The 12402-nt window shown below is 43.8% G+C and overlaps 1 long non-coding RNA gene across 1 annotated transcript in view; it reads left to right on the top strand.

The window, feature by feature from the left end:
* LOC109263850 (uncharacterized) overlaps positions 1 to 6475 on the top strand; it is a 29228-nt gene extending 22753 nt beyond the window's left edge. The window contains exon 2 of the long non-coding RNA XR_002078420.2: positions 6095 to 6475. This is a non-coding gene — a long non-coding RNA (uncharacterized LOC109263850). The remainder of the gene's footprint in view (positions 1 to 6094) is intronic.
* The last annotated feature ends 5927 nt before the right edge of the window (positions 6476 to 12402 follow it).

Raw genomic sequence — 12402 nt, 5'->3', positions numbered from 1 at the left:
TAGCCACTCTGACTGGCGTGAGGTGGTATCTGGGTGTGGTTTTGATTTGTATTTCCCTGATAAAGAGCGACGTTGAGCATCTTTTCATGTGCCTGTTGGCCATCCGGATGTCTTCTTTAGAGAAGTGTCTATTCATGTTTTCTGCCCATTTCTTCACTGGGTTATTTGTTTTTCGGGTGTGGAGTTTGGTGAGCTCTTTATAGATTTTGGATACTAGCCCTTTGTCCGATATGTCATTTGCAAATATCTTTTCCCATTCCGTTGGTTGCCTTTTAGTTGTCTTGATTGTTTCCTTTGCAGTGCAGAAGCTTTTTATCTTCATGAGGTCCCAATAGTTCATTTTAGCTTTTAATTCCCTTGCCTTTGGGGATGTGTCAAGTAAGAAATTGCTGCGGCTGAGGTCAGAGTGGTTTCTTCCTGCTTTCTCCTCTATTATCCTTTTAAATGTATCCACAGAATCTAAGAACCATAGCAATTGAATACCCATGTTACTATTTTTTTAAAAAAAATATGGACAGAAACTCTTGAAATTTTATTTTTCTTCGTTTTCATAAATTTTCATAATTCATTTATTTTCTGCTTACCCTCCATAACTTTATCCTAACAGAATGTATTTTTATGTTTAAAAGTCTTGTTATTGAACACTTCATTTTACTTTTTTGTAACAAAAATATGTATGTGATTTGAAATGAATATTTTTATTCATTCTGCCTATAATACTATATTTTTAAAAAAAATTCTACCATTGATATTTAACAAATAACAATCTATTATGATAAACTTTGATTTAAATGATCAAACACAAAAAGTAAAAGTTACTGAATATTCACCTCTTAATGAGATGGACGAGGATTTTTGTTTAATCAGAATTCAAATAAGGTCCATACATGGCAATAGTTTGATGTGTCTCCTTTTAGTCTTTAAATCTCAACTTCTATAGATATCAGGTCCCTTTCCCTTAAATTTTCTATAAATCATTAGTTAAATCTAGAAGGCTGGTCAGATTTAAGTTAAACTTTTTGGCAACAATATTTTATTTTAGCCAACAATACTTCAGCTGGGTACCGTTCTTAAGGTTTTAAATTTCAGGCTGTATCTGCCTTTCTACCCAAGCTACAGGGATGGGTAAACAAACATCTTCATACCAAATGAAGATGATGATGTCAGATAGGATTTAACTAGATGATCCATGGTAATGGGAAGCTGAGGCAAGCCGTTAAAGGCAAGGCCAAGAAGCACTAAGATCATTGGATTGAAAGTTTGGTCATCCCATAGATAAAAAAAAAAAAAACAAACTATTCAGCTGAGTTGCTGGCAGAGAGTAAGGGGACCATGGAAAGAGTGATGGAGGAAGGCAGCTGTGGTTGCCTAGTGGGGCCTCCTGACCAACTACAGAAGTGGGATGGAGGTAGGATCCTTCAGTCTACTTCAAGTGGTATATTTCCCCAAGCCTGAGAAGTAATGAAGCAGAAGGAGACCTTTAGTAATATAATGAATGGTGGGATTGCCATCCCAAAGTCCATAGAAGGGTCCTGCAGTGGGATGGAGTGGTACAGAAAACATATCTGGGGTGAGCATGGGCCTGTCTACTAGAATCTCCTCAACAGCTTGAGTTTCAGACATGTCACATCCTACATCTCCCAACACAAGCATTAATTCTCTCAAGTCACATCACTGAATGCTATAAGAAAAGCAAAAACATTTCCTGAACCATAACTTGATAGATACTCTATGGGTTCCATAAGCCATATTCTTTGGTTCTTTCCTATGTATCCCTTCCTCCACACATACTTTCTCCTCTTTGGGCCTCTAGCGGCCATTCTCTAAGTTTTCAAGAGAAAATTTGAAGATTACTATTTTAATAAGGTTTGTTGTGTTCTTAGCTGAGAGTCTTGATCTGCTAGTTCTTGTTTTTTTGTTTTTAAATTTTAATGTTTATTTATTTTTGAGAGACAGAGAGAGAGGGTATGAGCAGGGGAGGGACAGAGAGAGAGAGGGAGATGCAGAATCCAAAGCAGGCTCCAGGCTCTGAACTGTTAGCACAGGGCCTGACGCGGGGCTTGAACTCACAAACTGTGAGATCATGACCTGAGCCAAAGTCAGATCCTTAACCAATTGAGCCACCCAGGTGCTCCTGCTAGTTCTTCTTTGTAAGACTTTAAAAATTCATTCCCAAACTGCACAAGAGATCATAGAACCTACAGAGAGTATCAATGTGTGGATATGCAAACTACACACATTTTTCATCTATTTGGGTAAAATGTTCTGTAGTAAGCGAAGACAGAGAATGAAGAGTGGAAGGGGAGATGGAGGTCTACAGGGGGTGAGAGAGACAAAGGGAGACAGGAAATCTGTGGTTAGACCAGTACATGATCATTAGTTCTTCCACCCATTTCCTCCAAAGGCATTTGAATGACACCGATGTCTAAGGGCTGTCTCCTGGCGCATCAGTAGGCTACTGTTCTGTTGTTTCTAGCAGCCGGGTTGGATCAAGGACAGCCATTCAGGAGGGCCCCCTGAGGGTTTTAATTTGAAGTGCTCAAGACTAGCTCTCCAGTGTTGCTTGGAACTTTTTGCCACAGTTGGCCTCACTGCCTAAAATTCCAAGAGAGGAAATTACCCTTTGGAGCAATAAGCATCCTGTGTTAGAATGCCAAAGCCCGCAAAAATGTATTGCAGTGAAATCTCCCAGCTGCCTATACCTTGTCTCCCACTAGGAGGTGAGGCCCAGGGCCAGAGGAGTGGAAAAGCAGAGGGTAATTTCGGCCACAGGCCACTTGCTGAAAGGCCATGTCAGAACGGGCCCATCATGGGCTGCATCAGAGCATGAGAGCCTGAATGGAGGCAGGGCTCTGAAGAAAAGGCCACCAAGAGACAGAGGTGTGCTCTGTACTTCTATTTTTTGTTATTATTAAAATTTATTTGTTTTTGAGAGAGGGAGAGGAGAGAGAGGCAGAGAAAGAGGGAGAGACAGAATCCCAAGCAGGCTCTGCACTGTTAGCACAGAACCCCACTCACGGCTTCAACCCATGGACCATGAGATCATGACCTGAGCCGAAATCAAAAGTCAGACGCTGACTGAGCCACCCAGGCACCCCTGCTCTGTACTTTGAATAGGGTTGAGCCCCACTAGCTCTGAGAAGATACTCTGGACTGAAGAGTTTAGGGCATGGATCATCTCGGTGAGGTGACCTAGAAGTTGCTTAGTTTTTGAATGAGTTAAGTAAGTAAAATAAATAAACCAAGAATCTAATAAGATATCAAAAAATGAAGAAATTTGAAATACAACATCCCAAGATTTCCCTGATACGACACACACTGTTATTTTACAAAAGAACATTTCTTGCCCTTTCCTCTTGCCTTTGATAATTTTAAGAACAAGAGCCTACAGTCTTTGAATAAGTGACTTTGCTTCCCAAGAAAGGACATTTACAAATTGATAATCACACGCACACACATTTTACACACACATTACATTCTTGCCCTTATTTTTCTGGGTCCACGAAAGCTTTGTTACGAACTGACATTTGGAAACAACTGGCATACAGAACAGAGTTATCTCTTACGGCTTCTGAATCCATCCCATGACATAATGTACAAATGCATCAGAATTTTGCATATGAAATATATATCGTATGTACTACTTAAGGACTATCTCCTTGGAGTTTCCTTAGTGAAATCACTATTGCTTCTTACTACGGTAATACTGCAGTGTGTGTTATTTTAAGTCATAAAAAAACAACACGCATAAGACTGCTTTTCCCAATACGGGGCTACATGCCAAGGAGTAGCAGAAATGTAGCTGAGAAGGTCAGGAGGGGCAGGACCAGATCAGGCCTTATGTTGCAAAGTGTGGAGCTTGGGCAGTCTTCTGTAATCATCGAGGTAGCTCAAAGAGGCCTTAGGACAGTGGGCATTTCAGGGACTCGTGAGCCAGGCTAACTGGGTTTGAGTCCTAGGTCTGCTGCTTAGTACTGTGTGATCTTGGACAAGTTACTTAACCTCTCTGTGCCTCCATTTCCTCAGCTATGAAGTGAGAATGATAGAAACAAGTCCTGGTGTATGAGTCTTTCATGGGGATTAAATGAGACAATTTGTAAAGTGCTTAGAAGGGTGCCTGCCCCCTTTTACCAATGTTGTCTTATTGGAAAGAATTTAAGGACCGAATATCATGACATACCAAGACTAGTCCCTTGGTGAGCCATTTCATGTTTCTGAGGCTCAGTTTCTCTCTCTACAAAATGACGAGATTAAATCAGATACTCTGAGGCCTCCTTGCTCTGATAATCTCTGGCTGGAGTTGCAATGCAGGGACAGGCTTGCATTTGAACTTTCAGATGGGCCTTGGTCCCTTGCCCTGCCCATTTGAAGGCAGAAGACCTATAGCCCAGATGGAGCCAAAGCTCTTTAAGCAAAAGAGCTCACCTGACTGTCAAGTGTAATTCGAAGAACTCTCACGAGAAGCCATCTTCCAATTCTCAGGGAGACAAAGCAAAGGCTGTCGGATAGCTTGTGAATTTACACAAACCAGGTCGCCTCCTGCCCCTCTTTATGAGCATCTCCAACCAAATGAATTCCCAGTGTCAGCAGAAGTTTACATATGTTATGCAAAAGCACATCACCAACACAAAGGAGAGACATAAATAATGCAGATTGAGCATCCATCCATCTTGGCCATGGCCAGATGACATGGGGGTGGGGGCCACAATTAGCTGGTGGAGCTCTGACAATGGTCGCAGTGGCAGTGCATTTGTGAGGTAGAAATGGAGTGCCCCATAAAGGGGAAAGATAGGGAGAAACCGGGCAGGCTGTGGAACAAGGTAGGGAGAGAGAAGCAGAGACACAGAGAGCAAGACAGAGAGAAAGTGCACGCGTGGAAGGGCCAGCACTGGCTTTGCTTGGAGCAAGGACAGAAAATGGGAGTGCCACCCTTTGAATCCTCGCCATGGCGTTTTGATCAAGCTGTTGATTCTGTTTGAGCTTCAGTTACAAAGGACTGTGAATTATACATGGAAAATTGTCTGGGCCGGTCCCTTAGCAGATGGGAAAACCGTGGTGGCAAATGAAATTAGCAGGCTGCCTTGTGGAACGAGCTCTGTGCCTTTCCTCCTTGGTACTTTCAGAATCTGCATGGGGTATAGACGCCGGGACCGTCACTGGGGTTTTTTGGGTTTTTTTCCTCATGAACAAAACAACTATAAAAAGCAAACAAACAAAAAAACCTCTAAAAACATAAAACAAAAAACTTTTCTCCTTTGAAGATTTAAGAGACAAATTCTCTTTTCCAAGAGATGGCCAACTGGTTTTAATTCTTGGAGGCTTGGGTTGGAGTAAATGTGAGATGAGGCTGGGAGGTTTCTCCTTCCTTCACTCACAGCCCACTCTGGGCACCGTGAACCACGTTATCGCCTCTAGAGAGTTTGGCACTGGGCACAGAGAGAACAGCGGAACAGAGCAGAAAATCTGCTGTCCCGGGAGTGAAGCCTGCTCCCTTTCTCCAGGAGGCAGGCTGGCCAAAACTATGGTTTCTGTTGAAATAGCAGCTAACCACTGTTCCTTGGAGGGTTCCAAGTGAGGGACAGAGCTCAGGGAGCTCCAAGCAGCCAGCACAGCAAAAACCCAGTGAGAACAGCACTCGCCAAGCAGCAAGCGGGAGGAAGGCAGATGGGGAGCTTTCAGAAATCACCCTCCTTTGATTAGCAGGCTTCTGGGGAGCCGGCTAGGATTTCCATAAAGTCTGGGCTTTTTGGAAGCTAGTTCACTTGGTTTGTATCCTAGGGGGAGTCATAACCCAGCACACAGATACTCCAAATCATAATAATCATTAAAACAACTATAATAATAATGATAACAAGACTAGTTACAAGCATAATAAAAGCTAGTACTTATTTAATGCTTACTATGTGCCCACTACTGTGTTAAGCACTTTACATGCATTTTCTCACTTAATCCTCAAGTAAGACTTTGAGGTCGATACTATTATTACTGTCATTTTAGAGGTGATGAAATGGTGGTGCAGGGAAAAGAAATGTCTTACAAAGGTCATGGTGGTAGATTGATTGCCAAAGTGATTACCGTTCTTCACTCTTTCCAGGATCCACACTCTGCAATGTGACTTTGCAGCTTTTGACTGGTTTCATGGCTTGCTTCTGGCCAAGAGAATGATTCTTTGCTGATAGCATCCCGGTTCTGAGCCCAGACCCCACCACACTTCCACTCTTTCTCCTGGAAGTCGGGCACACAGTCAGCACACAGCAGCCCAGCCCAGCCCAGCCCAGCCCAGCCAAGCCTGCTGGAGGATGAGGGGCCACATGAAACAGAGATGAGCTGCCCCAGCAGAGACCATCCCACACCAGCCAGCCTCCTGAAGATGCTTGAAAGGGTCCAGATGAGCTGAGCCTGGCCCAGATTAGCAGAACCACCAAGCTGATCTGCTGATCAGCGAGCAAAAATAAATGGTACTTGTTTTAATCCACCAAGTTTGGGGGGTGATTGTCACATAGTAATTAGCAATGAAAACAATGACTAAGTAATGCTAGCATTCCAAACCAAGTTTCTTTACTCCAAAATCCTTTGTTTTTTAACTTCTGATTTCTAGACACACTCCCATGTTCCACACCTTACTCACTAACATCATCTTCTCCAATTCCACTTTTCTCTTTCCCGTAGGTTCTAGTAGCAGACATTCCTGATTGCTGGCAAAGGATTTGGGAATCTCAGTTGAAAAAGCCGGCAATGGTGGCTGCAATTCCTCCATTGGCCATTGGCCAGGAGTGAATGTGTGACCCATTTCTGATGGTGAGGTAGAAGGCTGAGCCACCTTGAGGGCTGTGGGGAAAGATTTCCTTTTTCTGGAGGACAGAAACACCAGAACATACAACCTTTTTCTGATTTTTCTTGCTGCCCACCATCTTGCAACAATGGAGGAGGCCTACCTGAGGCTGAAGGTAACTGAGGACGGCAGAGAACAGACACCAAGGTCACCCGGATCGCTCAGACACCGAGACAGAGCCATGCCTGGGATCCATAGTGTGTTTCCTTTGAATTTTCCCATTTGTTTCAGCGAGTTTGATTTTTTTTTTCTTTTTACTGGTAGCCAAAAGCATCCTAATGGGTAGAGTTCCAATCATCAGATAAAAGGATCCAGCCATCTGGTTGCTGAGTCCTTTATTCCTACAAAAACCAAAGTAAAAGTTCAGAGGACACTGAAGCCGATTCCCAGGAGGCAGACCTCAATTTGTGGGAGCCCTATATTTCTGACCCATATCTGCTCCTTTTGGCTGACTTTAGCAGTAAGCAGCGGCCTTGGGACTCAAAGCAGGATGACTGCAGGATGCGGGTAAAGCAGGAAGACTTTGGGAAGTTCTGGGGAGCATGGCTCAAAGTGCAGGCCAGAGATCTGAGTACACAACAGATGTTCCACGCATGTGTGCTCTTGGGGGCGTTCTCCCTTCCACTGGTCCCAACTTTTCTTCCCCATACCTAGACTCCAGGAAGCACATGGTATGTGCCTTTATTCAGAGATGACCGTCAAAACATTTAGCAACTGCTATGCTCAGATGCAGACCAAACAAAACAGAGGGCCACTGCAGTGCTGGGGTAGGGGTTTGGAGGCCCCTGTTTAGGGATCATGGGGAAGTTGGGGCCACTGGGTGGGAAGCAGGTCCTTGAGGTGGGTTCAGGACAGAAAAGACAGAAGATGGATTCTGTGGGGCAAGTGGGTGGGCAGTGAGGACAGCATGTGTTTACCTGCCTGGAGTTGCTGAAATTTTAACAACTTGTTTGGCCATACTGAGAGGCATACTAGACAATTCTATTCTAATACATATTCCTTTCTATGTGCCTGTGTTTGCTCTGCTAGCTTGTGGACCCCAGAGGCCAGAGGCACTGTGATACCCACTGATTTGCATATCCCCAGCACACAGGCCATCTCAACACTGTTGGGTGAATTGAACAGAGTCAACAATATAAATCCCCAAGACCCATTCTCTTCATCTGGTCCAGATTCTGAATAAAGAAGAATCTGACTGGTCACAGCCATTTTCCTCTGAAACAATTATTTCTTTGGAGCAGAGTTATGGGGAGTTAAGGTGACCTCTGACGGTCCGACCTCCTTCGCCCTGAGATAGCTCAAGATCAAACTGTCTCACCGAGGAGAGCAGATGGCAGAGGGAGCTGGGGGGAGAGGGCAGCCCCCTGTGTCTTGCAGGCTGTGGAGCACGCTGTGCCTCCGTCATCATTAGTGATTCAATAGTTCTCATTTGACTGAGAAAGAGTGCGAAACCCTGCTCCATACAACCTTGTCCTGGGAACTCCTCGAAAAAGCCAGGAATCCCAGGACGTGGACACTGTCTGGTTCTTGAGGGCACTGCTGTGTCCTATTCACCTTTCTTTTCCCTGACACCAATCCTGGCAGGGGCTCCAGGGCCAGCTACTAGGAGCCTGAGCGAGGGAATGAATGAATGAGTGAATGAATGAATGGGGGCACCCTCTTTTGCAAGTAGTTTTGAAATGAAGACATGAAATGAACTTTGGAGTCATAGTAATTTGGGTTCCCATCCAGGTTTTGCCACTTAAAGCCTATTGAATTCGGGCAAACTCCTTAGTTTAGATAAATTTCTGTTTCTTACGTACAAATAGATATAATTAAACCAACACCAACGGCTCACAACTCCTGTAAAGTGCCCAGTATAACACCCAACAGTGCCTAATGAATTGTAGCTACTCCCCTTCTATCATCATTTTCATTTTTTTCTTCCTTTCACTTTCCTTGTTTTAATATTATTATTATTATCATTATTACTATTATTCTTAAACTCACTACCCAGAGATACTCTTTGAATGTAATAAACTGCCTGGTTTGAGGTTTGTTTCCACCCCCCTCTCCCGCCACCTAAATAATATCTGGATAAATCAGCATAAAATTGTCTCTCTAAACAGTCTTTGCTGTCCATTTATGGCCACTTCACTTGCATCCACTAAGGGGGAAGAGCTATTGGAAACAAGCCTAAGAAAGCATGTAATGTCTAAATACAGTGGGTACCTACTTCCGGCGATCTGCCTCCTAATTTTCACCGGGCACTTATGGTGTGCCAGGCACAGTGCAAAGCTCCTTACTGTTCTTATCTCTTTCCTAATCCCTATCACAACCAGGGAAGTGGGTATCAAGGTAATCTTCAATTTACAGATGAGGAAAGCAAGGCTCAGAGAGGTTGAATGAGGAGGTCAAGGGGATGAGCGCGACACAGCCAGCATCATGAGCATGCTGGTTGGCTCCCACCTGCCATTCCTTCCTCCCCTTGGGTTTTCAGCCATCAGCCACACCCCTAACTCCAATGAATGACTCTAATTGGTTTAAGCCAATTCTGGAAGTCTTAGCCTTTTTGGACAGTGATTGGCTCAAATAAACCAGAATGTAGGCCATCAGTGCTGGGCATTCTCCTTGCCAATCATATTTAAGTGACTGACTTTTCTTTCACTGGTTGCAAGAGACAGTTCTCCCTCTCCTTCCCTTGCTGGCCCCTCATGAGGAAGCCCAATTACAATCCGCAGCCAGTCTTGCATCCTTGAGGGAACTTAGGGAATCAGTCTGAGGATGAAGCTGAAACAGTAGAGCGGAGAGAAGAGCCAGTGATGTCCTTGAGCCCCTGGACCAGTCAACTCAGAAACCTGCTCTGCCTCTGGACCAATATAAGCCACTAAATTTCCTTTGCTGTTAAACTAGTTTGACGTAGTTTTTTTGTTACTTTCTGCTCAGAAGCAGTCTAAATGATATGTCAAGAATCAAACCCAGGTCTGACCCATCACCAGTGTATACTATCTGTGTTACCCTCTTTTCTGTTTCTCTAGCTCATCATCTTGAAACTCATATCTTTATCGGAAGTCTGGTAGTATCGCTGTGTCTCAGCCAGTCTACAGCATTTCAGGGGCAGTTAGTTTTCCTACCGGAAGGCTAAAGCCCTGGGAGGTAGCCGCTGGGCATGTAAGGTCACTCTTTCAAATGGGTGGCTGGAGGCCACAGAGCAAAGCTGATGGCTATTTGTGGATACAAGGTAATGAAAACCTCTTCTCGGAGTGACTCCAGCCGAGGCAGGCTTTAGAGAAGAGCAGACTTCAGTGGGGACTAGAAAAGCAAACAGACAGCTGCAGTGCCTGCTTATGAGGCCTTGACGTATTGAACATGTAGAAATGTTAGCCTCCTCTAACTACAATCTAATTTGTACAAGTGCTTAGAAAGAATACTGAATTTATCAGAGCTTGAAGTGCAAAATATTAAAAAATAAATCACTGCTAGTAAAATCATAGAGCTATCAGGAGATCCATTTGAAAAGACAGTTAGCAAAGCCAATTTGAGGCACATTCATCAAGCCTTGAAATCATGGAGGCCCCATCACATGGCCTCCCTTCTAGCCAGCCCAAGAGGATCCTAGAATTTAAGGCTAAGAACAGCTGAATCCTGACAGAAATCAGATGATTGGAAATTTTAATAAAAATGTTTGAAGTGGTAAAAGAAAATGTCAGCCCAAGTAGCTGAGATAAAAGGATGATTTTTTGCTTTCCCCTTTCCTGGGCTAGGGTGCACCCATGATGGCAATTGCTCTTGGTCTCCACCTGCAGATTTAGTCATGCCCAAGCTTCTATGCCCAGGTATTAAGTCAATTTCCCAGACCTGAGATCAGGTGACTCTGTGACAGTTTAGAGTTGCCTGCACTGAGTCTCAAATCTTGGCTGCCTGCAATTGAGGGGCCCATATTGATTTCATTGGGAAGCATCCAACCTTCCTGTTACATGGTTTGACCCTTGCAGAGGTTGGGCATCCTAAATTCTGACTGGTCAGTTTCTTTTTCCGGGCCTCCAGCCTCAAAAAAGCACAATCTCTGTGGCCACTGGGCTGACCTACTCCATGGATGTGTGGTGTCACACCCAGGGCCCATCTGTACAGCCTTGTCTGTTTCCTCTGGGCCTTCCCAGACAGAGGGCATCAGGCCAAGACATGGCCTTGTCCTCCTCCTACCTGCCCGAAACTATTTTTGGGATGACCCTGAGGCAGTATATATAGCATGACGGTTTAGAGAGTGGTGCTTCTCAAACTGTGTATGGTGAACAACCTGTGTTTTTACTTCCAGTCTGTTACAGAATAAAATGTGGGCTCCCTGTATATATCTAGCATGTATCTTATACCACATGTGACTCACAATGCAAGTCTGACAGCCCTGAGCTCAGCTGTTCAGTGAGATATGCCCACTGATCATGCACTTGGATGTCACAGCAATGTCAAATTATAGAAGATTCCCACTGCTTCCTTTCAGTTTCTGTACTTTTCTTGTCACAGACTGGTAATGAACAGTTCTCATCTGCAGTTGGCACTTTGAGTAACATTTATTTACAACAACCTTTCTTAAAATGTGGTCCTTGGACCAGCAACATCAGCATGACCCGGGAACTTGCTACAAATGGAAATTCTCAGGCTCCCTCCTGGACCTCAGGAATCAGAAACTGAGGACGGAACCCACAAATCTGGACTTTTACCAGCCCTCTGGTTGGTTGTGAGGATGTCACACAGCTGGACAGGAAAGAAGAGCTAACAACAACGGGTATATTAGGAGATTTCTTCTATTAGAGCTGTAAGTGTCATTCGAAGAAAATGATTAGGTCTGTCTCAGTGACTACCGAACTCAGTTTTTTTTAAGCTTTGAAATCTCTTGGTTCTTAAGTTAATAAGCAGTGCATTCCACAGAAATATATTCTCATCTTAACATTGGATTTCCAACGTTAATCTTTAATAGATTTAAGAATGAGGGATCTCTTCCATTTTACAGCTTCTCCTCACCGCCCCCCCTTCTATCTTTTGCATCAGTTCTAGAAACTCTTCGATAGCACACACACAGAAATGCTGAGAAGGAAGGAGCATTAAGCGAGGGGCGACAAGACTCCCTGAGTGCAAGGATCGTGGAGCCCCTGTCCATGTGTCCCCAGTACCTGATTTGTTGTAGAGGCTCAGTCGATCTTAATGGAATGGATAAATCGATGAATGGACAAATGGAAAAAAAAAATTTGATAGGCTAGAACTTTGTGAAAGGATGTTCTGATTAACTGACTTTCTGATTAATTGGCAAATCTTTCACTTCCCTGAAAAAGTACATTTTGTTTTTCAACTAGTTTGAGTGAAGTTTTATTCATTGCAACCCAAAGGTCGCCTGCCTAAAAGACAGCTCCATTCAAGTGTAATACATTCAAATTACATCTCTTCTAGGGGACGTGTTGCCCAGGTGTCTCAGGTCAATATAAAATAAAGAATTTCATTTTGGGGAATTTTATTATTGAAAATGAATTTTATTGAAAACCACAGTCCGAGAAAAGCAGATAAAAGGATTATAGCCCATGAAACATGGTAAACATATG

This window comes from Panthera pardus, unplaced genomic scaffold (genome assembly GCF_024362965.1).
Source record: "Panthera pardus isolate Hobbes unplaced genomic scaffold, ASM2436296v1 HiC_scaffold_8, whole genome shotgun sequence".
NCBI classification, from domain to species: Eukaryota; Metazoa; Chordata; class Mammalia; order Carnivora; family Felidae; genus Panthera; species Panthera pardus.
This window is presented reverse-complemented; position numbering and strand designations above follow the sequence as displayed.